This window comes from Camelus ferus, chromosome X, assembly GCF_009834535.1.
Source record: "Camelus ferus isolate YT-003-E chromosome X, BCGSAC_Cfer_1.0, whole genome shotgun sequence".
Taxonomy (NCBI): Eukaryota; Metazoa; Chordata; class Mammalia; order Artiodactyla; family Camelidae; genus Camelus; species Camelus ferus.
In genome coordinates this window covers 99700517-99726647 of record NC_045732.1, presented here as the reverse complement: position 1 = coordinate 99726647, position 26131 = coordinate 99700517, and positions in this window count along the sequence as shown.

Here is a 26131-nt window from a genome sequence, read left to right as displayed (position 1 = left end):
TAACGATTTCAAAATCTCTGCTCTCTGCTCTCACCTCTCTTCTGTTTAGTATTCCACAGTCTCTCCTCTCACCTCACAACTGTTTCCAGATCTCTCATCCTATCTCCACATAATGAATTCTAAATCTTTCCTCTAACCTCTCTCCTCATAACGATTTCCAAATCTCTCCTCTTAATTAATTTGAGATATCTCCTGCTATATCCTCATATCGATTTCCAAATCTCTATCTCCTGATAACGATTTCGGAATCTCTCTTCTGTGCTATCCCATCTGTAAGCCTAAGTATTCCAAAATACCTACTGTCTCCTCACAAATGTTTACACATCTCTCCTCCTCTTTCCGCATAACTAATTCTAAAGCTCTCCTGTATGCTCTCTTGTCATAAATACTTAATAATATCTCTTTTCTCCTGTCTCCTTATAAGTATTTCTAAATCTCTCCTGTGCTGTGTCCTCTGAACGATTTCCAACTCTCCTTACTCCTCATAATGAGTTCCAATTTTGTCCTCTCATGTCTCGTTTTAATTAATTTGAGCTCTCCATTATGTTCTCATACCGCTTTCCAAATATCTCTTCTGTGCTATCACCTCCCTCCTCATAAGTATTCCAAAATCTCTACTATCTCCTCACAAATGTTTACAAATCTCTCCTCCTCTATCCGCATAATTGCTTCTAAATCTCTCCTCTATCCTCTCTCCTCATAACTATTTCAAAATCTCCCGTCTCCTGCGTCCTGATAACGATTTCCAAATCTCTCCTATCTGCTCACAAGGATTCCCAAAACTGTCCTCTCTGCTCTCACTTCTCTTCTCTTTTGTATTCCACAATCTCTCCCCTCACCTCACCACTGTTTTGAAATCTCTCATCCTATCTCCACATAATAAATTGTAAATCTTTCCTCTATCCTCACTGCTCATAAATCTTTCCTTGTATCTCTTTTCTCATCTCTCCTCAGAACGATTTCCAAATCTCTCCTGTCTCATCTCTCCTCATAATTAATTTGAGTTCTCTCCTCCTATCTCCTCATAACGATTTCCAAATCTCTTTTCTGTGCTATCACCTCCCTCGTCATAAGTATTCCAACATCTCTGCTGTCTCCTCACAAATGTTTACAAATCTCTCGTCCTCTCTGAATAATTTCTTCTAAATCTCTCCTCTACCCTTTCTCCTGATAACTGTTTTGAAAACTGCCCTCTCCTGCGTCCTGATAACGATTTCCAAATCTGTCCTATCTGTTCACAAGGATTCCCGAAACTCTCCTCTCTGCTCTCACCTCTCTTCTCTTTAGTATTGCACATTCTCTCCCCTCTCCTCACAACTGTTTCCAGATCGCTCATCCTATCTCCACATAATTAATTCTAAATCTTTCCTGTAACCTCTCTCCTCATAACGATTTCCAAATCTCTCCTTTCTCCTCATAATTATTTCCGAATCTCTCGCCTCTCACCTCTCCTCTTAATTAATTTGAGATGTCTCCTCGTATATCCTCATAACGATTTCCAAATCTCTATCTGCTGATAACGATTTCGGAATCTCTCTTCTGTGCTATCCCCTCTCTACGCCTAAGTATTCCAAAATACCTACTGCCTCCTGACAAATCTTTAAAACTCTCTCCTCCTCTCTCCGCAGAATGAATTCTAAATCTTTCCTCTATCCGCTGTGCTCGGAAATTTTTACCAATATGTCTTTTCTCCTCTCTTCTCATAACTATTTCCTTTCATCTCGTGTACTCTGTCCTCATGAGCATTTCGAAATCTCCCATCTCCTGTGTCCTGATAACGATTTCCAAATCTCTGCTCTCTGCTCTCACCTCTCTTCTGTTTAGTATTCCACAGTCTCTCCTCTCACCTCACAACTGTTTCCAGATCTCTCATCCTATCTCCACATAATGAATTCTAAATCTTTCCTCTAACCTCTCTCCTCATAACGATTTCCAAATCTCTCCTCTTAATTAATTTGAGATATCTCCTGCTATATCCTCATATCGATTTCCAAATCTCTATCTCCTGATAACGATTTCGGATTCTCTCTTCTGTGCTATCCCCTCTGTAAGCCTAAGTATTCCAAAATACCTACTGTCTCCTCACAAATGTTTACACATCTCTCCTCCTCTTTCCGCATAACTAATTGTAAAGCTCTCCTGTATGCTCTCTTGTCATAAATACTTAATAATATCTCTTTTCTCCTGTCTCCTTATAAGTATTTCTAAATCTCTCCTGTGCTGTGTCCTCTGAACGATTTCCAACTCTCCTTACTCCTCATAATGAGTTCCAATTTTGTCCTCTCATGTCTCGTTTTAATTAATTTGAGCTCTCCATTATGTTCTCATACCGCTTTCCAAATATCTCTTCTGTGCTATCACCTCCCTCCTCATAAGTATTCCAAAATCTCTACTATCTCCTCACAAATGTTTACAAATCTCTCCTCCTCTATCCGCATAATTGCTTCTAAATCTCTCCTCTATCCTCTCTCCTCATAACTATTTCAAAATCTCCCGTCTCCTGCGTCCTGATAACGATTTCCAAATCTCTCCTATCTGCTCACAAGGATTCCCAAAACTGTCCTCTCTGCTCTCACTTCTCTTCTCTTTTGTATTCCACAATCTCTCCCCTCACCTCACCACTGTTTTGAAATCTCTCATCCTATCTCCACATAATAAATTGTAAATCTTTCCTCTATCCTCACGGCTCATAAATCTTTCCTTGTATCTCTTTTCTCATCTCTCCTCAGAACGATTTCCAAATCTCTCCTGTCTCATCTCTCCTCATAATTAATTTGAGTTCTCTCCTCCTATCTCCTCATAACGATTTCCAAATATCTCTTTTGTGCTGTCACCTCCCTCGTTATAAGTATTCCAACATCTCTGCTGTCTCCTCACAAATGTTTACAAATCTCTCGTCCTCTCTCTGCGTAATTTCTTCTAAATCTCTCCTCTACCCTTTCTCCTGATAAGTATTTTGAAATCTGCCCTCTCCTGCGTCCTGATAACGATTTCCAAATCTGTCCTATGTGCTCACAAGGATTCCTGAAACTTTCCTCTCTGCTCTCACCTCTCTTCTCTTTAGTATTGCACATTCTCTCCCCTCTCCTCACAACTGTTTCCAGATCGCTCATCCTATCTCCACATAATTAATTCTAAATCTTTCCTGTAACCTCTCTCCTCATAACGATTTCCAAATCTCTCCTTTCTCCTCATAATTATTTCCGAATCTCTCGCCTCTCACCTCTCCTCTTAATTAATTTGAAATGTCTCTTCGTATATCCTCATAACGATTTCCAAATCTCTATCTGCTGATAACGATTTCGGAATCTCTCTTCTGTGCTATCCCCTCTCTACGCCTAAGTATTCCAAAATACCTACTGTCTCCTGACAAATCTTTAAAACTCTCTCCTCCTCTCTACGCAGAATGAATTCTAAATCTTTCCTCTATCCGCTGTGCTCGGAAATTTTTACCAATATGTCTTTTCTCCTCTCTTCTCATAACTATTTCCTTTCATCTCGTCTCCTCTGTCCTCATGACCATTTCGAAATCTCCCATCTCCTGTGTCCTGATAACGATTACAAAGTCTCTGCTCTCTGCTCTCACCTCTCTTCTGTTTAGTATTCCACAGTCTCTCCTCTCACCTCACAACTGTTTCCAGATCTCTCATCCTATCTCCACATAATGAATTCTAAATCTTTCCTCTAACCTCTCTCCTCATAACGATTTCCAAATCTCTCCTCTTAATTAATTTGAGATATCTCCTGCTATATCCTCATATCGATTTCCAAATCTCTATCTCCTGATAACGATTTCGGAATCTCTCTTCTGTGCTATCCCCTCTGTAAGCCTAAGTATTCCAAAATACCTACTGTCTCCTCACAAATGTTTACACATCTCTCCTCCTCTTTCCGCATAACTAATTCTAAAGCTCTCCTGTATGCTCTCTTGTCATAAATACTTAATAATATCTCTTTTCTCCTGTCTCCTTATAAGTATTTCTAAATCTCTCCTGTGCTGTGTCCTCTGAACGATTTCCAACTCTCCTTACTCCTCATAATGAGTTCCAATTTTGTCCTCTCATGTCTCGTTTTAATTAATTTGAGCTCTCCATTATGTTCTCATACCGCTTTCCAAATATCTCTTCTGTGCTATCACCTCCCTCCTCATAAGTATTCCAAAATCTCTACTATCTCCTCACAAATGTTTACAAATCTCTCCTCCTCTATCCGCATAATTGCTTCTAAATCTCTCCTCTATCCTCTCTCCTCATAACTATTTCAAAATCTCCCGTCTCCTGCGTCCTGATAACGATTTCCAAATCTCTCCTATCTGCTCACAAGGATTCCCAAAACTGTCCTCTCTGCTCTCACTTCTCTTCTCTTTTGTATTCCACAATCTCTCCCCTCACCTCACCACTGTTTTGAAATCTCTCATCCTATCTCCACATAATAAATTGTAAATCTTTCCTCTATCCTCACTGCTCATAAATCTTTCCTTGTATCTCTTTTCTCATCTCTCCTCAGAACGATTTCCAAATCTCTCCTGTCTCATCTCTCCTCATAATTAATTTGAGTTCTCTCCTCCTATCTCCTCATAACGATTTCCAAATCTCTTTTCTGTGCTATCACCTCCCTCGTCATAAGTATTCCAACATCTCTGCTGTCTCCTCACAAATGTTTACAAATCTCTCGTCCTCTCTGCGTAATTTCTTCTAAATCTCTCCTCTACCCTTTCTCCTGATAACTATTTTGAAAACTGCCCTCTCCTGCGTCCTGATAACGATTTCCAAATCTCTCCTATCTGTTCACAAGGATTCCCGAAACTCTCCTCTCTGCTCTCACCTCTCTTCTCTTTAGTATTGCACATTCTCTCCCCTCTCCTCACAACTGTTTCCAGATCGCTCATCCTATCTCCACATAATTAATTCTAAATCTTTCCTGTAACCTCTCTCCTCATAACGATTTCCAAATCTTTCCTTTCTCCTCATAATTATTTCCGAATCTCTCGCCTCTCACCTCTCCTCTTAATTAATTTGAGATGTCTCCTCGTATATCCTCATAACGATTTCCAAATCTCTATCTGCTGATAACGATTTCGGAATCTCTCTTCCGTGCTATCCCCTCTCTATGCCTAAGTATTCCAAAATACCTACTGTCTCCTGACAAATCTTTAAAACTCTCTCCTCCTCTCTCCGCAGAATGAATTCTAAATCTTTCCTCTATCCGCTGTGCTCGGAAATTTTTACCAATATGTCTTTTCTCCTCTCTGCTCATAACTATTTCCTTTCATCTCGTGTCCTCTGTCCTCATGAGCATTTCGAAATCTCCCATCTCCTGTGTCCTGATAACGATTTCCAAATCTCTGCTCTCTGCTCTCACCTCTCTTCTGTTTAGTATTCCACAGTCTCTCCTCTCACCTCACAACTGTTTCCAGATCTCTCATCCTATCTCCACATAATGAATTCTAAATCTTTCCTCTAACCTCTCTCCTCATAACGATTTCCAAATCTCTCCTCTTAATTAATTTGAGATATCTCCTGCTATATCCTCATATCGATTTCCAAATCTCTATCTCCTGATAACGATTTCGGAATCTCTCTTCTGTGCTATCCCCTCTGTAAGCCTAAGTATTCCAAAATACCTACTGTCTCCTCACAAATGTTTACACATCTCTCCTCCTCTTTCCGCATAACTAATTCTAAAGCTCTCCTGTATGCTCTCTTGTCATAAATACTTAATAATATCTCTTTTCTCCTGTCTCCTTATAAGTATTTCTAAATCTCTCCTGTGCTGTGTCCTCTGAACGATTTCCAACTCTCCTTACTCCTCATAATGAGTTCCAATTTTGTCCTCTCATGTCTCGTTTTAATTAATTTGAGCTCTCCATTATGTTCTCATAATGCTTTCCAAATATCTCTTCTGTGCTATCACCTCCCTCCTCATAAGTATTCCAAAATCTCTACTGTCTCCTCACAAATGTTTACAAATCTCTCCTCCTCTATCCGCATAATTGCTTCTAAATCTCTCCTCTATCCTCTCTCCTCATAACTATTTCAAAATCTCCCGTCTCCTGCGTCCTGATAACGATTTCCAAATCTCTCCTATCTGCTCACAAGGATTCCCAAAACTGTCCTCTCTGCTCTCACTTCTCTTCTCTTTTGTATTCCACAATCTCTCCCCTCACCTCACCACTGTTTTGAAATCTCTCATCCTATCTCCACATAATAAATTGTAAATCTTTCCTCTATCCTCACTGCTCATAAATCTTTCCTTGTATCTCTTTTCTCATCTCTCCTCAGAACGATTTCCAAATCTCTCCTGTCTCATCTCTCCTCATAATTAATTTGAGTTCTCTCCTCCTATCTCCTCATAACGATTTCCAAATCTCTTTTCTGTGCTATCACCTCCCTCGTCATAAGTATTCCAACATCTCTGCTGTCTCCTCACAAATATTTACAAATCTCTCGTCCTCTCTGCGTAATTTCTTCTAAATCTCTCCTCTACCCTTTCTCCTGATAACTATTTTGAAAACTGCCCTCTCCTGTGTCCTGATAACGATTTCCAAATCTCTCCTATCTGTTCACAAGGATTCCCGAAACTATCCTCTCTGCTCTCACCTCTCTTCTCTTTAGTATTGCACATTCTCTCCCCTCTCCTCACAACTGTTTCCAGATCGCTCATCCTATCTCCACATAATTAATTCTAAATCTTTCCTGTAACCTCTCTCCTCATAACGATTTCCAAATCTCTCCTTTCTCCTCATAATTATTTCCGAATCTCTCGCCTCTCACCTCTCCTCTTAATTAATTTGAGATGTCTCCTCGTATATCCTCATAACGATTTCCAAATCTCTATCTGCTGATAACGATTTCGGAATCTCTCTTCTGTGCTATCCCCTCTCTACGCCTAAGTATTCCAAAATACCTACTGCCTCCTGACAAATCTTTAAAACTCTCTCCTCCTCTCTCCGCAGAATGAATTCTAAATCTTTCCTCTATCCGCTGTGCTCGGAAATTTTTACCAATATGTCTTTTCTCCTCTCTTCTCATAACTATTTCCTTTCATCTCGTCTCCTCTGTCCTCATGACCATTTCGAAATCTCCCATCTCCTGTGTCCTGATAACGATTTCAAAGTCTCTGCTCTCTGCTCTCACCTCTCTTCTGTTTAGTATTCCACAGTCTCTCCTCTCACCTCACAACTGTTTCCAGATCTCTCATCCTATCTCCACATAATGAATTCTAAATCTTTCCTCTAACCTCTCTCCTCATAACGATTTCCAAATCTCTCCTCTTAATTAATTTGAGATATCTCCTGCTATATCCTCATATCGATTTCCAAATCTCTATCTCCTGATAACGATTTCGGAATCTCTCTTCTGTGCTATCCCCTCTCTAAGCCTAACTATTCCAAAATACCTACTGTCTCCTCACAAATGTTTACACATCTCTCCTCCTCTTTCCGCATAACTAATTCTAAAGCTCTCCTGTATGCTCTCTTGTCATAAATACTTAATAATATCTCTTTTCTCCTGTCTCCTTATAAGTATTTCTAAATCTCTCCTGTGCTGTGTCCTCTGAACGATTTCCAACTCTCCTTACTCCTCATAATGAGTTCCAATTTTGTCCTCTCATGTCTCGTTTTAATTAATTTGAGCTCTCCATTATGTTCTCATACCGCTTTCCAAATATCTCTTCTGTGCTATCACCTCCCTCCTCATAAGTATTCCAAAATCTCTACTATCTCCTCACAAATGTTTACAAATCTCTCCTCCTCTATCCGCATAATTGCTTCTAAATCTCTCCTCTATCCTCTCTCCTCATAACTATTTCGAAATCTCTCCTCTTAATTAATTTGAGATCTCTCCTCCTATATCCTCATAACTATTTCCAAATCTCTCTCTGCTGATAACGATTTCGTATCTCTCTTCTGTGCTATCCCCTCTCTAAGCCTACGTATTCCAAAATCTCTACTGTCTCCTCACAAATCTTTACAAAGCTCTACTCCTCTCTCCACAGAATGAATTCTAAATCTTTCCTCTATGCGCTGTGCTCGGAAATTTTTACTAATACGTCTTTTCTCCTCTCTCCTGATAACTGTTTCATCTCTTGCCTCCTCTGTCCTCATGACCATTTCGAAATCTCCAATCTCCTGTGTCCTGATAACGATTTCCAAATCTCTCCTATATCCTGATAACGATTTCGGAATCTCTCTTCTGTGCTATGTCCTCTCTCCAAATAAGGCCTCCAAAATACCTACTGTCTCCTCACAAATGTTTACACATCTCTCCTCCTCTTTCCGCATTATTAATTCTAAAGCTCTCATGTAAGCTCTCTTGTCATAAATAATTAATGATATCTCTTTTCTCCTGTTTCCTGATAAGTATTTCTAAAACTCTCCTGTGCTGTGTCCTCTGAACGATTTCCAAATCTCTCCTTTCTCCTCATAATGAGTTCCAATTTTGTCCTCACATGTCTCGTTTTAATTAATTTGAGCTCTCCATTATCTTCTCATAACGATTTCCAAATATCTCTTCTGTGCTATCACCTCCCTCCTCATAAGTATTCCAAAATCTCTACTGTATCCTCACAAATCTTTTAAACTCTCTCCTCCTCTCTCTGCAGAATTAATTGTAAATCTTTCCTCTATCCGATGTGCTCGGGAATTTTTATTAATATGTAGTTTCTCCTCTCTTCTCATAACTATTTCCTTTCATCTCGTCTCCTCTGTCCTCATGACGATTTCGAAATCTCCCATCTCCTGTGTCCTGATAACGATTTCAAAATCTGTGCTCTGTGCTCTCACCTCTCTTCTGTTTAGTATTCCACAGTCTGTCCTCTCACCTCACAACTGTTTCTAGATCTCTCATCCTATCTCCACATAATCAATTCTACATCTTTCCTCTATCCTCTCTCCTCATAACGATTTCCAAATCTCTCCTTTCTCCTCATACTTGTTTCCAAATCTCTCGCCTATCATCTCTCCTCTTTATTAATTTGAGATCTCTCCTCCTATATCCTCATAACGATTTCCAAATCTCCCCTATCTCCTGATAACGATTTCGGAATCTGTCTTCTGTGCTAAGTCGTCTCTCAACTAAGTCCTCCAAAATACCTACTGTCTCCTCACAAATGTTTACACATCTCTCCTCCTCTTTCCGCAGAATTAATTCTAAATCTCTCCTTAACCCAGTCTTCTCATAAATTTTTAATAATACCTCTCTTTTCCTGTCTCCTCAGAAGTATTTCTAAATCTTTCGTGTCCTGTGTCCTCTGAATGATTTCCAAATCTCTCCTTTCTCTTCATAATGATTTCCAATTTTGTCCTCTCATGTCTCGTTTTAATTAATTGGAGCTCTCCATTATCTTCTCATAACGATTTCCAAATATCTCTTCTGTGCTATCACCTCCCTCGTCATAAGTATTCCAAAATCTCTACTGTCTCCTCACATGTTTACAAATCTCTCCTCCTCTATCCGCATAATTGCTTCTAAATCTCTCCTCTATCCTCTCTCCTCATAACTATTTCAAAATCTCCCGTCTCCTGCGTCCTGATAACGATTTCCAAATCTTTGCTCTCTGCTCTCACCTCTCTTGTGTGTAGTATTCCACAGTCTCTCCTCTCACCTCACAACTGTTTCCAGATCTCTCATCCTATCTCCACATAATGAATTCTAAATCTTTCCTCTAACCTATCTCCTGATAGTGATTTGCAAATCTCTCCTCCTAATTAATTTGAGATGTCTCCTCCTATATGCTCATAACTATTTCCAAATTTCTATCTCCTGATAAAGATTTCATATCTCTCTTCTGTGCTATCCCCTCTCTACGCCTAAGTATTCCAAAATACCTAATGTCTCCTGCCAAATCTTTAAAACTCTCTCCTCCTCTCTCCGCAGAATTAATTTTAAATCTTTCCTCTACCGCTGTGCTCGGAAATTTTTACCAATATGTCTTTTCTCCTCTCTCCTCTTAAGTATTTCCTTTCATCTCGTCTCCTCTGTCCTCATGACCATTTCGAAATCTCCCATCTCCTGAGTCCTGATAACGATTTCCAAATCTCTCCTTTCTCCTCATAATTATTTCCGAATCTCTCGCCTCTCACCTCTCCTCTTAATTAATTTGAGATGTCTCCTCGTATATCCTCATAACGATTTCCAAATCTCTATCTGCTGATAACGATTTCGGAATCTCTCTTCTGTGCTATCCCCTCTCTACGCCTAAGTATTCCAAAATACCTACTGCCTCCTGACAAATCTTTAAAACTCTCTCCTCCTCTCTCCGCAGAATGAATTCTAAATCTTTCCTCTATCCGCTGTGCTCGGAAATTTTTACCAATATGTCTTTTCTCCTCTCTTCTCATAACTATTTCCTTTCATCTCGTCTCCTCTGTCCTCATGACCATTTCGAAATCTCCCATCTCCTGTGTCCTGATAACGATTTCAAAGTCTCTGCTCTCTGCTCTCACCTCTCTTCTGTTTAGTATTCCACAGTCTCTCCTCTCACCTCACAACTGTTTCCAGATCTCTCATCCTATCTCCACATAATGAATTCTAAATCTTTCCTCTAACCTATCTCCTGATAGTGATTTGCAAATCTCTCCTCCTAATTAATTTGAGATGTCTCCTCCTATATGCTCATAACTATTTCCAAATTTCTATCTCCTGATAAAGATTTCATATCTCTCTTCTGTGCTATCCCCTCTCTACGCCTAAGTATTCCAAAATACCTAATGTCTCCTGCCAAATCTTTAAAACTCTCTCCTCCTCTCTCCGCAGAATTAATTTTAAATCTTTCCTCTACCGCTGTGCTCGGAAATTTTTACCAATATGTCTTTTCTCCTCTCTCCTCTTAAGTATTTCCTTTCATCTCGTCTCCTCTGTCCTCATGACCATTTCGAAATCTCCCATCTCCTGAGTCCTGATAACGATTTCCAAATCTCTCCTTTCTCCTCATAATTATTTCCGAATCTCTCGCCTCTCACCTCTCCTCTTAATTAATTTGAGATGTCTCCTCGTATATCCTCATAACGATTTCCAAATCTCTATCTGCTGATAACGATTTCGGAATCTCTCTTCTGTGCTATCCCCTCTCTACGCCTAAGTATTCCAAAATACCTACTGCCTCCTGACAAATCTTTAAAACTCTCTCCTCCTCTCTCCGCAGAATGAATTCTAAATCTTTCCTCTATCCGCTGTGCTCGGAAATTTTTACCAATATGTCTTTTCTCCTCTCTTCTCATAACTATTTCCTTTCATCTCGTCTCCTCTGTCCTCATGACCATTTCGAAATCTCCCATCTCCTGTGTCCTGATAACGATTTCAAAGTCTCTGCTCTCTGCTCTCACCTCTCTTCTGTTTAGTATTCCACAGTCTCTCCTCTCACCTCACAACTGTTTCCAGATCTCTCATCCTATCTCCACATAATGAATTCTAAATCTTTCCTCTAACCTATCTCCTGATAGTGATTTGCAAATCTCTCCTCCTAATTAATTTGAGATGTCTCCTCCTATATGCTCATAACTATTTCCAAATTTCTATCTCCTGATAAAGATTTCATATCTCTCTTCTGTGCTATCCCCTCTCTACGCCTAAGTATTCCAAAATACCTAATGTCTCCTGCCAAATCTTTAAAACTCTCTCCTCCTCTCTCCGCAGAATTAATTTTAAATCTTTCCTCTACCGCTGTGCTCGGAAATTTTTACCAATATGTCTTTTCTCCTCTCTCCTCTTAAGTATTTCCTTTCATCTCGTCTCCTCTGTCCTCATGACCATTTCGAAATCTCCCATCTCCTGAGTCCTGATAACGATTTCCAAATCTCTCCTTTCTCTTCATAATGATTTCCAATTTTGTCCTCTCATGTCTCGTTTTAATTAATTTGAGCTCTCCATTATCTTCTCATAACGATTTCCAAATATCTCTTTTGTGCTATCACCTCCCTCCTCATAAGTATTCCAAAACCTCTACTGTCTCCACACAAATGTTTACAGATCTCTCCTCCTCTGTCCGCATAATTGCTTCTAAATCTCTCCTCTATCCTCTCTCCTCATAACTATTTCGAAATATCTCCTCTCAATTAATTTGAGATCTCTCCTCCTATATCCTCATAACTATTTCCAAATCTCTATCTGCTGATAACGATTTCGTATCTCTCTTCTGTGCTATCCCCTCTCTAATCCTACGTATTCCAAAATCTCTACTGTCTCCTGAGAAATGTGTAAAACTCTCTCCTCCTCTATCCGCATAATTGCTTCTAAATCTCTCCTCTATCCTCTCTCCTAACTATTTCAAAATCTCCTGTCACCTGCGTCCTGATAACGATTTCCAAATCTCTCCTATCTGCTCACAAGGATTCCCAAAACTGTCCTCTCTGCTCTCACTTCTCTTCTCTTTTGTATTCCACAATCTCTCCCCTCACCTCACCACTGTTTTGAAATCTCTCATCCTATCTCCACATAATAAATTGTAAATCTTTCCTCTATCCTCACTGCTCATAAATCTTTCCTTGTATCTCTTTTCTCATCTCTCCTCAGAACGATTTCCAAATCTCTCCTGTCTCATCTCTCCTCATAATTAATTTGAGTTCTCTCCTCCTATCTCCTCATAACGATTTCCAAATCTCTTTTCTGTGCTATCACCTCCCTCGTCATAAGTATTCCAACATCTCTGCTGTCTCCTCACAAATGTTTACAAATCTCTCGTCCTCTCTGCATAATTTCTTCTAAATCTCTCCTCTACCCTTTCTCCTGATAACTGTTTTGAAAACTGCCCTCTCCTGCGTCCTGATAACGATTTCCAAATCTGTCCTATCTGTTCACAAGGATTCCCGAAACTCTCCTCTCTGCTCTCACCTCTCTTCTCTTTAGTATTGCACATTCTCTCCCCTCTCCTCACAACTGTTTCCAGATCGCTCATCCTATCTCCACATAATTAATTCTAAATCTTTCCTGTAACATCTCTCCTCATAACGATTTCCAAATCTCTCCTTTCTCCTCATAATTATTTCCGAATCTCTCGCCTCTCACCTCTCCTCTTAATTAATTTGAGATGTCTCCTCGTATATCCTCATAACGATTTCCAAATCTCTATCTGCTGATAACGATTTCGGAATCTCTCTTCTGTGCTATCCCCTCTCTACGCCTAAGTATTCCAAAATACCTACTGCCTCCTGACAAATCTTTAAAACTCTCTCCTCCTCTCTCCGCAGAATGAATTCTAAATCTTTCCTCTATCCGCTGTGCTCGGAAATTTTTACCAATATGTCTTTTCTCCTCTCTTCTCATAACTATTTCCTTTCATCTCGTCTCCTCTGTCCTCATGACCATTTCGAAATCTCCCATCTCCTGTGTCCTGATAACGATTTCAAAGTCTCTGCTCTCTGCTCTCACCTCTCTTCTGTTTAGTATTCCACAGTCTCTCCTCTCACCTCACAACTGTTTCCAGATCTCTCATCCTATCTCCACATAATGAATTCTAAATCTTTCCTCTAACCTATCTCCTGATAGTGATTTGCAAATCTCTCCTCCTAATTAATTTGAGATGTCTCCTCCTATATGCTCATAACTATTTCCAAATTTCTATCTCCTGATAAAGATTTCATATCTCTCTTCTGTGCTATCCCCTCTCTACGCCTAAGTATTCCAAAATACCTAATGTCTCCTGCCAAATCTTTAAAACTCTCTCCTCCTCTCTCCGCAGAATTAATTTTAAATCTTTCCTCTACCGCTGTGCTCGGAAATTTTTACCAATATGTCTTTTCTCCTCTCTCCTCTTAAGTATTTCCTTTCATCTCGTCTCCTCTGTCCTCATGACCATTTCGAAATCTCCCATCTCCTGAGTCCTGATAACGATTTCCAAATCTCTCCTTTCTCTTCATAATGATTTCCAATTTTGTCCTCTCATGTCTCGTTTTAATTAATTTGAGCTCTCCATTATCTTCTCATAACGATTTCCAAATATCTCTTTTGTGCTATCACCTCCCTCCTCATAAGTATTCCAAAACCTCTACTGTCTCCACACAAATGTTTACAGATCTCTCCTCCTCTGTCCGCATAATTGCTTCTAAATCTCTCCTCTATCCTCTCTCCTCATAACTATTTCGAAATCTCTCCTCTCAATTAATTTGAGATCTCTCCTCCTATATCCTCATAACTATTTCCAAATCTCTATCTGCTGATAACGATTTCGTATCTCTCTTCTGTGCTATCCCCTCTCTAATCCTACGTATTCCAAAATCTCTACTGTCTCCTGAGAAATGTGTAAAACTCTCTCCTCCTCTATCCGCATAATTGCTTCTAAATCTCTCCTCTATCCTCTCTCCTAACTATTTCAAAATCTCCTGTCACCTGCGTCCTGATAACGATTTCCAAATCTCTCCTATCTGCTCACAAGGATTCCCAAAACTGTCCTCTCTGCTCTCACTTCTCTTCTCTTTTGTATTCCACAATCTCTCCCCTCACCTCACCACTGTTTTGAAATCTCTCATCCTATCTCCACATAATAAATTGTAAATCTTTCCTCTATCCTCACTGCTCATAAATCTTTCCTTGTATCTCTTTTCTCATCTCTCCTCAGAACGATTTCCAAATCTCTCCTGTCTCATCTCTCCTCATAATTAATTTGAGTTCTCTCCTCCTATCTCCTCATAACGATTTCCAAATCTCTTTTCTGTGCTATCACCTCCCTCGTCATAAGTATTCCAACATCTCTGCTGTCTCCTCACAAATGTTTACAAATCTCTCGTCCTCTCTGCATAATTTCTTCTAAATCTCTCCTCTACCCTTTCTCCTGATAACTGTTTTGAAAACTGCCCTCTCCTGCGTCCTGATAACGATTTCCAAATCTGTCCTATCTGTTCACAAGGATTCCCGAAACTCTCCTCTCTGCTCTCACCTCTCTTCTCTTTAGTATTGCACATTCTCTCCCCTCTCCTCACAACTGTTTCCAGATCGCTCATCCTATCTCCACATAATTAATTCTAAATCTTTCCTGTAACCTCTCTCCTCATAACGATTTCCAAATCTCTCCTTTCTCCTCATAATTATTTCCGAATCTCTCGCCTCTCACCTCTCCTCTTAATTAATTTGAGATGTCTCCTCGTATATCCTCATAACGATTTCCAAATCTCTATCTGCTGATAACGATTTCGGAATCTCTCTTCTGTGCTATCCCCTCTCTACGCCTAAGTATTCCAAAATACCTACTGCCTCCTGACAAATCTTTAAAACTCTCTCCTCCTCTCTCCGCAGAATGAATTCTAAATCTTTCCTCTATCCGCTGTGCTCGGAAATTTTTACCAATATGTCTTTTCTCCTCTCTTCTCATAACTATTTCCTTTCATCTCGTCTCCTCTGTCCTCATGACCATTTCGAAATCTCCCATCTCCTGTGTCCTGATAACGATTTCAAAGTCTCTGCTCTCTGCTCTCACCTCTCTTCTGTTTAGTATTCCACAGTCTCTCCTCTCACCTCACAACTGTTTCCAGATCTCTCATCCTATCTCCACATAATGAATTCTAAATCTTTCCTCTAACCTCTCTCCTCATAACGATTTCCAAATCTCTCCTCTTAATTAATTTGAGATATCTCCTGCTATATCCTCATATCGATTTCCAAATCTCTATCTCCTGATAACGATTTCGGAATCTCTCTTCTGTGCTATCCCCTCTCTAAGCCTAACTATTCCAAAATACCTACTGTCTCCTCACAAATGTTTACACATCTCTCCTCCTCTTTCCGCATAACTAATTCTAAAGCTCTCCTGTATGCTCTCTTGTCATAAATACTTAATAATATCTCTTTTCTCCTGTCTCCTTATAAGTATTTCTAAATCTCTCCTGTGCTGTGTCCTCTGAACGATTTCCAACTCTCCTTACTCCTCATAATGAGTTCCAATTTTGTCCTCTCATGTCTCGTTTTAATTAATTTGAGCTCTCCATTATGTTCTCATACCGCTTTCCAAATATCTCTTCTGTGCTATCACCTCCCTCCTCATAAGTATTCCAAAATCTCTACTATCTCCTCACAAATGTTTACAAATCTCTCCTCCTCTATCCGCATAATTGCTTCTAAATCTCTCCTCTATCCTCTCTCCTCATAACTATTTCGAAATCTCTCCTCTTAATTAATTTGAGATCTCTCCTCCTATATCCTCATAACTATTTCCAAATCTCTCTCTGCTGATAACGATTTCGTATCTCTCTTCTGTGCTATCCCCTCTCTAAGCCTACGTATTCCAAAATCTCTACTGTCTCCTCACAAATCTTTACAAAGCTCTACTCCTCTCTCCACAGAATGAATTCTAAATCTTTCCTCTATGCGCTGTGCTCGGAAATTTTACTAATACGTCTTTTCTCCTCTCTCCTGATAACTGTTTCATCTCTTGCCTCCTCTGTCCTCATGACCATTTCGAAATCTCCAATCTCCTGTGTCCTGATAACGATTTCCAAATCTCTCCTATATCCTGATAACGATTTCGGAATCTCTCTTCTGTGCTATGTCCTCTCTCCAAATAAGGCCTCCAAAATACCTACTGTCTCCTCACAAATGTTTACACATCTCTCCTCCTCTTTCCGCATTATTAATTCTAAAGCTCTCATGTAAGCTCTCTTGTCATAAATAATTAATGATATCTCTTTTCTCCTGTTTCCTGATAAGTATTTCTAAAACTCTCCTGTGCTGTGTCCTCTGAACGATTTCCAAATCTCTCCTTTCTCCTCATAATGAGTTCCAATTTTGTCCTCACATGTCTCGTTTTAATTAATTTGAGCTCTCCATTATCTTCTCATAACGATTTCCAAATATCTCTTCTGTGCTATCACCTCCCTCCTCATAAGTATTCCAAAATCTCTACTGTATCCTCACAAATCTTTTAAACTCTCTCCTCCTCTCTCTGCAGAATTAATTGTAAATCTTTCCTCTATCCGATGTGCTCGGGAATTTTTATTAATATGTAGTTTCTCCTCTCTTCTCATAACTATTTCCTTTCATCTCGTCTCCTCTGTCCTCATGACGATTTCGAAATCTCCCATCTCCTGTGTCCTGATAACGATTTCAAAATCTGTGCTCTGTGCTCTCACCTCTCTTCTGTTTAGTATTCCACAGTCTGTCCTCTCACCTCACAACTGTTTCTAGATCTCTCATCCTATCTCCACATAATCAATTCTACATCTTTCCTCTATCCTCTCTCCTCATAACGATTTCCAAATCTCTCCTTTCTCCTCATACTTGTTTCCAAATCTCTCGCCTATCATCTCTCCTCTTTATTAATTTGAGATCTCTCCTCCTATATCCTCATAACGATTTCCAAATCTCCCCTATCTCCTGATAACGATTTCGGAATCTGTCTTCTGTGCTAAGTCGTCTCTCAACTAAGTCCTCCAAAATACCTACTGTGTCCTCACAAATGTTTACACATCTCTCCTCCTCTTTCCGCAGAATTAATTCTAAATCTCTCCTTAACCCAGTCTTCTCATAAATTTTTAATAATACCTCTCTTTTCCTGTCTCCTCAGAAGTATTTCTAAATCTTTCGTGTCCTGTGTCCTCTGAATGATTTCCAAATCTCTCCTTTCTCTTCATAATGATTTCCAATTTTGTCCTCTCATGTCTCGTTTTAATTAATTGGAGCTCTCCATTATCTTCTCATAACGATTTCCAAATATCTCTTCTGTGCTATCACCTCCCTCGTCATAAGTATTCCAAAATCTCTACTGTCTCCTCACATGTTTACAAATCTCTCCTCCTCTATCCGCATAATTGCTTCTAAATCTCTCCTCTATCCTCTCTCCTCATAACTATTTCAAAATCTCCCGTCTCCTGCGTCCTGATAACGATTTCCAAATCTTTGCTCTCTGCTCTCACCTCTCTTGTGTGTAGTATTCCACAGTCTCTCCTCTCACCTCACAACTGTTTCCAGATCTCTCATCCTATCTCCACATAATGAATTCTAAATCTTTCCTCTAACCTATCTCCTGATAGTGATTTGCAAATCTCTCCTCCTAATTAATTTGAGATGTCTCCTCCTATATGCTCATAACTATTTCCAAATTTCTATCTCCTGATAAAGATTTCATATCTCTCTTCTGTGCTATCCCCTCTCTACGCCTAAGTATTCCAAAATACCTAATGTCTCCTGCCAAATCTTTAAAACTCTCTCCTCCTCTCTCCGCAGAATTAATTTTAAATCTTTCCTCTACCGCTGTGCTCGGAAATTTTTACCAATATGTCTTTTCTCCTCTCTCCTCTTAAGTATTTCCTTTCATCTCGTCTCCTCTGTCCTCATGACCATTTCGAAATCTCCCATCTCCTGAGTCCTGATAACGATTTCCAAATCTCTCCTTTCTCCTCATAATTATTTCCGAATCTCTCGCCTCTCACCTCTCCTCTTAATTAATTTGAGATGTCTCCTCGTATATCCTCATAACGATTTCCAAATCTCTATCTGCTGATAACGATTTCGGAATCTCTCTTCTGTGCTATCCCCTCTCTACGCCTAAGTATTCCAAAATACCTACTGCCTCCTGACAAATCTTTAAAACTCTCTCCTCCTCTCTCCGCAGAATGAATTCTAAATCTTTCCTCTATCCGCTGTGCTCGGAAATTTTTACCAATATGTCTTTCTCCTCTCTTCTCATAACTATTTCCTTTCATCTCGTCTCCTCTGTCCTCATGACCATTTCGAAATCTCCCATCTCCTGTGTCCTGATAACGATTTCAAAGTCTCTGCTCTCTGCTCTCACCTCTCTTCTGTTTAGTATTCCACAGTCTCTCCTCTCACCTCACAACTGTTTCCAGATCTCTCATCCTATCTCCACATAATGAATTCTAAATCTTTCCTCTAACCTATCTCCTGATAGTGATTTGCAAATCTCTCCTCCTAATTAATTTGAGATGTCTCCTCCTATATGCTCATAACTATTTCCAAATTTCTATCTCCTGATAAAGATTTCATATCTCTCTTCTGTGCTATCCCCTCTCTACGCCTAAGTATTCCAAAATACCTAATGTCTCCTGCCAAATCTTTAAAACTCTCTCCTCCTCTCTCCGCAGAATTAATTTTAAATCTTTCCTCTACCGCTGTGCTCGGAATTTTTACCAATATGTCTTTTCTCCTCTCTCCTCTTAAGTATTTCCTTTCATCTCGTCTCCTCTGTCCTCATGACCATTTCGAAATCTCCCATCTCCTGAGTCCTGATAACGATTTCCAAATCTCTCCTTTCTCCTCATAATTATTTCCGAATCTCTCGCCTCTCACCTCTCCTCTTAATTAATTTGAGATGTCTCCTCGTATATCCTCATAACGATTTCCAAATCTCTATCTGCTGATAACGATTTCGGAATCTCTCTTCTGTGCTATCCCCTCTCTACGCCTAAGTATTCCAAAATACCTACTGCCTCCTGACAAATCTTTAAAACTCTCTCCTCCTCTCTCCGCAGAATGAATTCTAAATCTTTCCTCTATCCGCTGTGCTCGGAAATTTTTACCAATATGTCTTTTCTCCTCTCTTCTCATAACTATTTCCTTTCATCTCGTCTCCTCTGTCCTCATGACCATTTCGAAATCTCCCATCTCCTGTGTCCTGATAACGATTTCAAAGTCTCTGCTCTCTGCTCTCACCTCTCTTCTGTTTAGTATTCCACAGTCTCTCCTCTCACCTCACAACTGTTTCCAGATCTCTCATCCTATCTCCACATAATGAATTCTAAATCTTTCCTCTAACCTATCTCCTGATAGTGATTTGCAAATCTCTCCTCCTAATTAATTTGAGATGTCTCCTCCTATATGCTCATAACTATTTCCAAATTTCTATCTCCTGATAAAGATTTCATATCTCTCTTCTGTGCTATCCCCTCTCTACGCCTAAGTATTCCAAAATACCTAATGTCTCCTGCCAAATCTTTAAAACTCTCTCCTCCTCTCTCCGCAGAATTAATTTTAAATCTTTCCTCTACCGCTGTGCTCGGAAATTTTTACCAATATGTCTTTTCTCCTCTCTCCTCTTAAGTATTTCCTTTCATCTCGTCTCCTCTGTCCTCATGACCATTTCGAAATCTCCCATCTCCTGAGTCCTGATAACGATTTCCAAATCTCTCCTTTCTCTTCATAATGATTTCCAATTTTGTCCTCTCATGTCTCGTTTTAATTAATTTGAGCTCTCCATTATCTTCTCATAACGATTTCCAAATATCTCTTTTGTGCTATCACCTCCCTCCTCATAAGTATTCCAAAACCTCTACTGTCTCCACACAAATGTTTACAGATCTCTCCTCCTCTGTCCGCATAATTGCTTCTAAATCTCTCCTCTATCCTCTCTCCTCATAACTATTTCGAAATCTCTCCTCTCAATTAATTTGAGATCTCTCCTCCTATATCCTCATAACTATTTCCAAATCTCTATCTGCTGATAACGATTTCGTATCTCTCTTCTGTGCTATCCCCTCTCTAATCCTACGTATTCCAAAATCTCTACTGTCTCCTGAGAAATGTGTAAAACTCTCTCCTCCTCTATCCGCATAATTGCTTCTAAATCTCTCCTCTATCCTCTCTCCTAACTATTTCAAAATCTCCTGTCACCTGCGTCCTGATAACGATTTCCAAATCTCTCCTATCTGCTCACAAGGATTCCCAAAACTGTCCTCTCTGCTCTCACTTCTCTTCTCTTTTGTATTCCACAATCTCTCTCCTCACCTCACCACTGTTTTGAAATCTCTCATCCTATCTCCACATAATAAAATTGTAAATCTTTCCTCTATCCTCACTGCTCATAAATCTTTCCTTGTATCTCTTTTCTCATCTCTCCTCAGAACGATTTCCAAATCTCTCCTGTCTCATCTCTCCTCATAATTAATTTGAGTTCTCTCCTCCTATCTCCTCATAACGATTTCCAAATCTCTTTTCTGTGCTATCACCTCCCTCGTCATAAGTATTCCAACATCTCTGCTGTCTCCTCACAAATGTTTACAAATCTCTCGTCCTCTCTGCATAATTTCTTCTAAATCTCTCCTCTACCCTTTCTCCTGATAACTGTTTTGAAAACTGCCCTCTCCTGCGTCCTGATAACGATTTCCAAATCTGTCCTATCTGTTCACAAGGATTCCCGAAACTCTCCTCTCTGCTCTCACCTCTCTTCTCTTTAGTATTGCACATTCTCTCCCCTCTCCTCACAACTGTTTCCAGATCGCTCATCCTATCTCCACATAATTAATTCTAAATGCTTTCCTGTAACCTCTCTCCTCATAACGATTTCCAAATCTCTCCCTTTCTCCTCATAATTATTTCCGAATCTCTCGCCTCTCACCTCTCCTCTTAATTAATTTGAGATGTCTCCTCGTATATCCTCAATAACGATTTCCAAATCTCTATCTGCTGATAACGATTTCGGAATCTCTCTTCTGTGCTATCCCCATCTCTACGCCTAGTATTCCCAAAATACCTACTGCCTCCTGACAAATCTTTAAAACTCTCTCCTCCTCTCTCCGCAGAATGAATTCTAAATCTTCCTCTATCCGCTGTGCTCGGAAATTTTTACCAATATGTCTTTTCTCCTCTCTTCTCATAACTATTTCCCTTCATCTCGTCTCCTCTGTCCTCATGACCATTTCGAAATCTCCCATCTCCTGTGTCCTGATAACGATTTCAAAGTCTCTGCTCTCTGCTCACCTCTCTTCTGTTTAGTATTCCACAGTCTCTCCTCTCACCTCACAACTGTTTCCAGATCTCTCATCCTATCTCCACATAATGGAATTCTAAATCTTTCCTCTAACCTATCTCCTGATAGTGATTTGCAAATCTCTCCTCCTAATTAATTTGAGATGTCTCCTCCTATATGCTCCATAACTATTTCCAATTTCTATCTCCTGAGAAAGATTTCATATCTCTCTTCTGTGCTATCCCCTCTCTACGCCTAAGTATTCCAAAATACCTAATGTCTCCTGCCAAATCTTTAAAACTCTCTCCTCCTCTCTCCGCAGAATTAATTTTAAATCTTTCCTCTACCCGCTGTGCTCGGAAATTTTTACCAATATGTCTTTTCTCCTCTCTCTCCTCTTAAGTATTTCCTTTCATCTCGTCTCCTCTGTCCTCATGACCATTTCGAAATCTCCCATCTCCTGTGTCCTGATAACGATTTCCAAATCTCTCCTTTCTCTTCATAATGATTTCCAATTTTGTCCTCTCATGTCTCGTTTTAATTAATTTGAGCTCTCCATTATCTTCTCATAACGATTTCCAAATATCTCTTTTGTGCTATCACCTCCCTCCTCATAAGTATTCCAAAACCTCTACTGTCTCCACACAAATGTTTACAGATCTCTCCTCCTCTGTCCGCATAATTGCTTCTAAATCTCTCCTCTATCCTCTCTCCTCATAACTATTTCGAAATCTCTCCTCTCAATTAATTTGAGATCTCTCCTCCTATATCCTCATAACTATTTCCAAATCTCTATCTGCTGATAACGATTTCGTATCTCTCTTCTGTGCTATCCCCTCTCTAATCCTACGTATTCCAAAATCTCTACTGTCTCCTGAGAAATGTGTAAAACTCTCTCCTCCTCTATCCGCATAATTGCTTCTAAATCTCTCTCTCTATCCTCTCTCCTAACTATTTCAAAATCTCCTGTCACCTGCGTCCTGATAACGATTTCCAAATCTCTCCTATCTGCTCACAAGGATTCCCAAAACTGTCCTCTCTGCTCTCACTTCTCTTCTCTTTTGTATTCCACAATCTCTCCCCTCTCCTCACCACTGTTTTGAAATCTCTCATCCTATCTCCACATAATAAATTGTAAATCTTTCCTCTATCCTCACTGCTCATAAATCTTTCCTTGTATCTCTTTTCTCATCTCTCCTCAGAACGATTTCCAAATCTCTCCTGTCTCATCTCTCCTCATAATTAATTTGAGTTCTCTCCTCCTATCTCCTCATAACGATTTCCAAATCTCTTTTCTGTGCTATCACCTCCCTCGTCATAAGTATTCCAACATCTCTGCTGTCTCCTCACAAATGTTTACAAATCTCTCGTCCTCTCTGCATAATTTCTTCTAAATCTCTCCTCTACCCTTTCTCCTGATAACTGTTTTGAAAACTGCCCTCTCCTGCGTCCTGATAACGATTTCCAAATCTGTCCTATCTGTTCACAAGGATTCCCGAAACTCTCCTCTCTGCTCTCACCTCTCTTCTCTTTAGTATTGCACATTCTCTCCCCCTCTCTCCTCACAACTGTTTCCAGATCGCTCATCCTATCTCCACATAATTAATTCTAAATCTTTCCTGTAACCTCTCTCCTCATAACGATTTCCAAATCTCTCCTCTTCTCCTCATAATTATTTCGAATCTCTCGCCTCTCACCTCTCCTCTTAATTAATTTGAGATGTCTCCTCGTATATCCTCATAACGATTTCCAAATCTCTATCTGCTGATAACGATTTCGGAATCTCTCTTCTGTGCTATCCCCTCTCTACGCCTAAGTATTCCAAAATACCTGCCTCCTGACAAATCTTTAAAACTCTCTCCTCCTCTCTCCGCAGAATGAATTCTAAATCTTTCCTCTATCCGCTGTGCTCGGAAATTTTACCAATATGTCTTTTCTCCTCTCTTCTCATAACTATTTCCTTTCATCTCGTCTCCTCTGTCCTCATGACCATTTCGAAATCTCCCATCTCCTGTGTCCTGATAACGATTTCAAAGTCTCTGCTCTCTGCTCTCACCTCTCTTCTTTTAGTATTCCACAGTCTCTCCTCTCACCTCACAACTGTTTCCAGATCTCTCATCATCTATCTCCACATAATGAATTCTAAATCTTTCCTCTAACCTCTCTCCTCATAACGATTTCCAAATCTCTCCTCTTAATTAATTTGAGATATCTCCTGCTATATCCTCATATCGATTTCCAAATCTCTATCTCCTGATAACGATTTCGGAATCTCTCTTCTGTGCTATCCCCTCTCTAAGCCTAACTATTCCAAAATACCTACTGTCTCCTCACAAATGTTTACACATCTCTCCTCCTCTTTCCGCATAACTAATTCTAAAGCTCTCCTGTATGCTCTCTTGTCATAAATACTTAATAATATCTCTTTTCTCCTGTCTCCTTATAAGTATTTCTAAATCTCCTCCTGTGCTGTGTCCTCTGAACGATTTCCAACTCTCCTTACTCCTCATAATGAGTTCCAATTTTGTCCTCTCATGTCTCGTTTTAATTAATTTGAGCTCTCCATTATGTTCTCATACCGCTTTCCAAATATCTCTTCTGTGCTATCACCTCCCTCCTCATAAGTATTCCAAAATCTCTACTATCTCCTCACAAATGTTTACAAATCTCTCCTCCTCTATCCGCATAATTGCTTCTAAATCTCTCCTCTATCCTCTCTCCTCATAACTATTTCGAAATCTCTCCTCTTAATTAATTTGAGATCTCTCCTCCTATATCCTCATAACTATTTCCAAATCTCTCTCTGCTGATAACGATTTCGTATCTCTCTTCTGTGCTATCCCCTCTCTAAGCCTACGTATTCCAAAATCTCTACTGTCTCCTCACAAATCTTTACAAAGCTCTACTCCTCTCTCCACAGAATGAATTCTAAATCTTTCCCTATGCGCTGTGCTCGGAAATTTTTACTAATACGTCTTTTCTCCTCTCTCCTGATAAATGTTTCATCTCTTGCCTCCTCTGTCCTCATGACCATTTCGAATCTCCAATCTCCTGTGTCCTGATAACGATTTCCAAATCTCTCCTATATCCTGATAACGATTTCGGAATCTCTCTTCTGTGCTATGTCCCTCGTCTCCAAATAAGGCCTCCAAAATACCTACTGTCTCCTCACAAATGTTTACACATCTCTCCTCCTCTTTCCGCATTATTAATTCTAAAGCTCTCATGTAAGCTCTCTTGTCATAAATATTAATGATATCTCTTTTCTCCTGTTTCCTGATATTTCTAAAACTCTCCTGTGCTGTGTCCTCTGAACGATTTCCAAATCTCTCCTTTCTCCTCATAATGAGTTCCAATTTTGTCCTCACATGTCTCGTTTTAATTAATTTGAGCTCTCCATTATCTTCTCATACGATTTCCAAATATCTCTTCTGTGCTATCACCTCCCTCCTCATAAGTATTCCAAAATCTCTACTGTATCCTCACAAATCTTTTAAACTCTCTCCTCCTCTCTCTGCAGAATTAATTGTAAATCTTTCCTCTATCCGATGTGCTCGGGAATTTTTTATTAATGTATTTCTCCTCTCTTCTCATACTATTTCCTTTCATCTCGTCTCCTTCATCTCGTCTCGCTCTGTCCTCATGACGATTTCGAAATCTCCCATCTCCTGTGTCCTGATAACGATTTCAAAATCTGTGCTCTGTGCTCTCACCTCTCTTCTGTTTAGTATTCCACAGTCTGTCCTCTCACCTCACAACTGTTTCTAGATCTCTCATCCTATCTCCACATAATCAATTCTACATCTTTCCTCTATCCTCTCTCCTCATAACGATTTCCAAATCTCTCCTTTCTCCTCATACTTGTTTCCAAATCTCTCGCCTATCATCTCTCCTCTTTATTAATTTGAGATCTCTCCTCCTATATCCTCATAACGATTTCCAAATCTCCCCTATCTCCTATCTCCGATAACGATTTCGGAATCTGTCTTCTGTGCTAAGTCGTCTCTCAACTAAGTCCTCCAAATACCTACTGTCTCCTCACAAATGTTTACACATCTCTCCTCCTCTTCCTCCGCATAACTAATTCTAAAGCTCTCCTGTATGCTCTCTTGTCATAAATTTAATAATATCTCTTTTCTCTGTCTCCTTATAAGTATTTCTAAATCTCTCCTGTGCTGTGTCCTCTGAACGATTTCCAATCTCCTTACTCCTCATAATGATTCCAATTTTGTCCTCTCATGTCTCGTTTTAATTAATTTGAGCTCTCCATTATGTTCTCATAACGCTTTCCAAATATCTCTTCTGTGCTATCACCTCCCTCCTCATAAGTATTCCAAAATCTCTACTGTCTCCTCACATGTTTACAAATCTCTCCTCCTCTATCCGCATAATTGCTTCTAAATCTCTCCTCTATCCTCTCTCCTCATAACTATTTCAAAATCTCCCGTCTCCTGTGTCCTGATAACGATTTCCAAATCTCTGCTCTCTGCTCTCACCTCTCTTC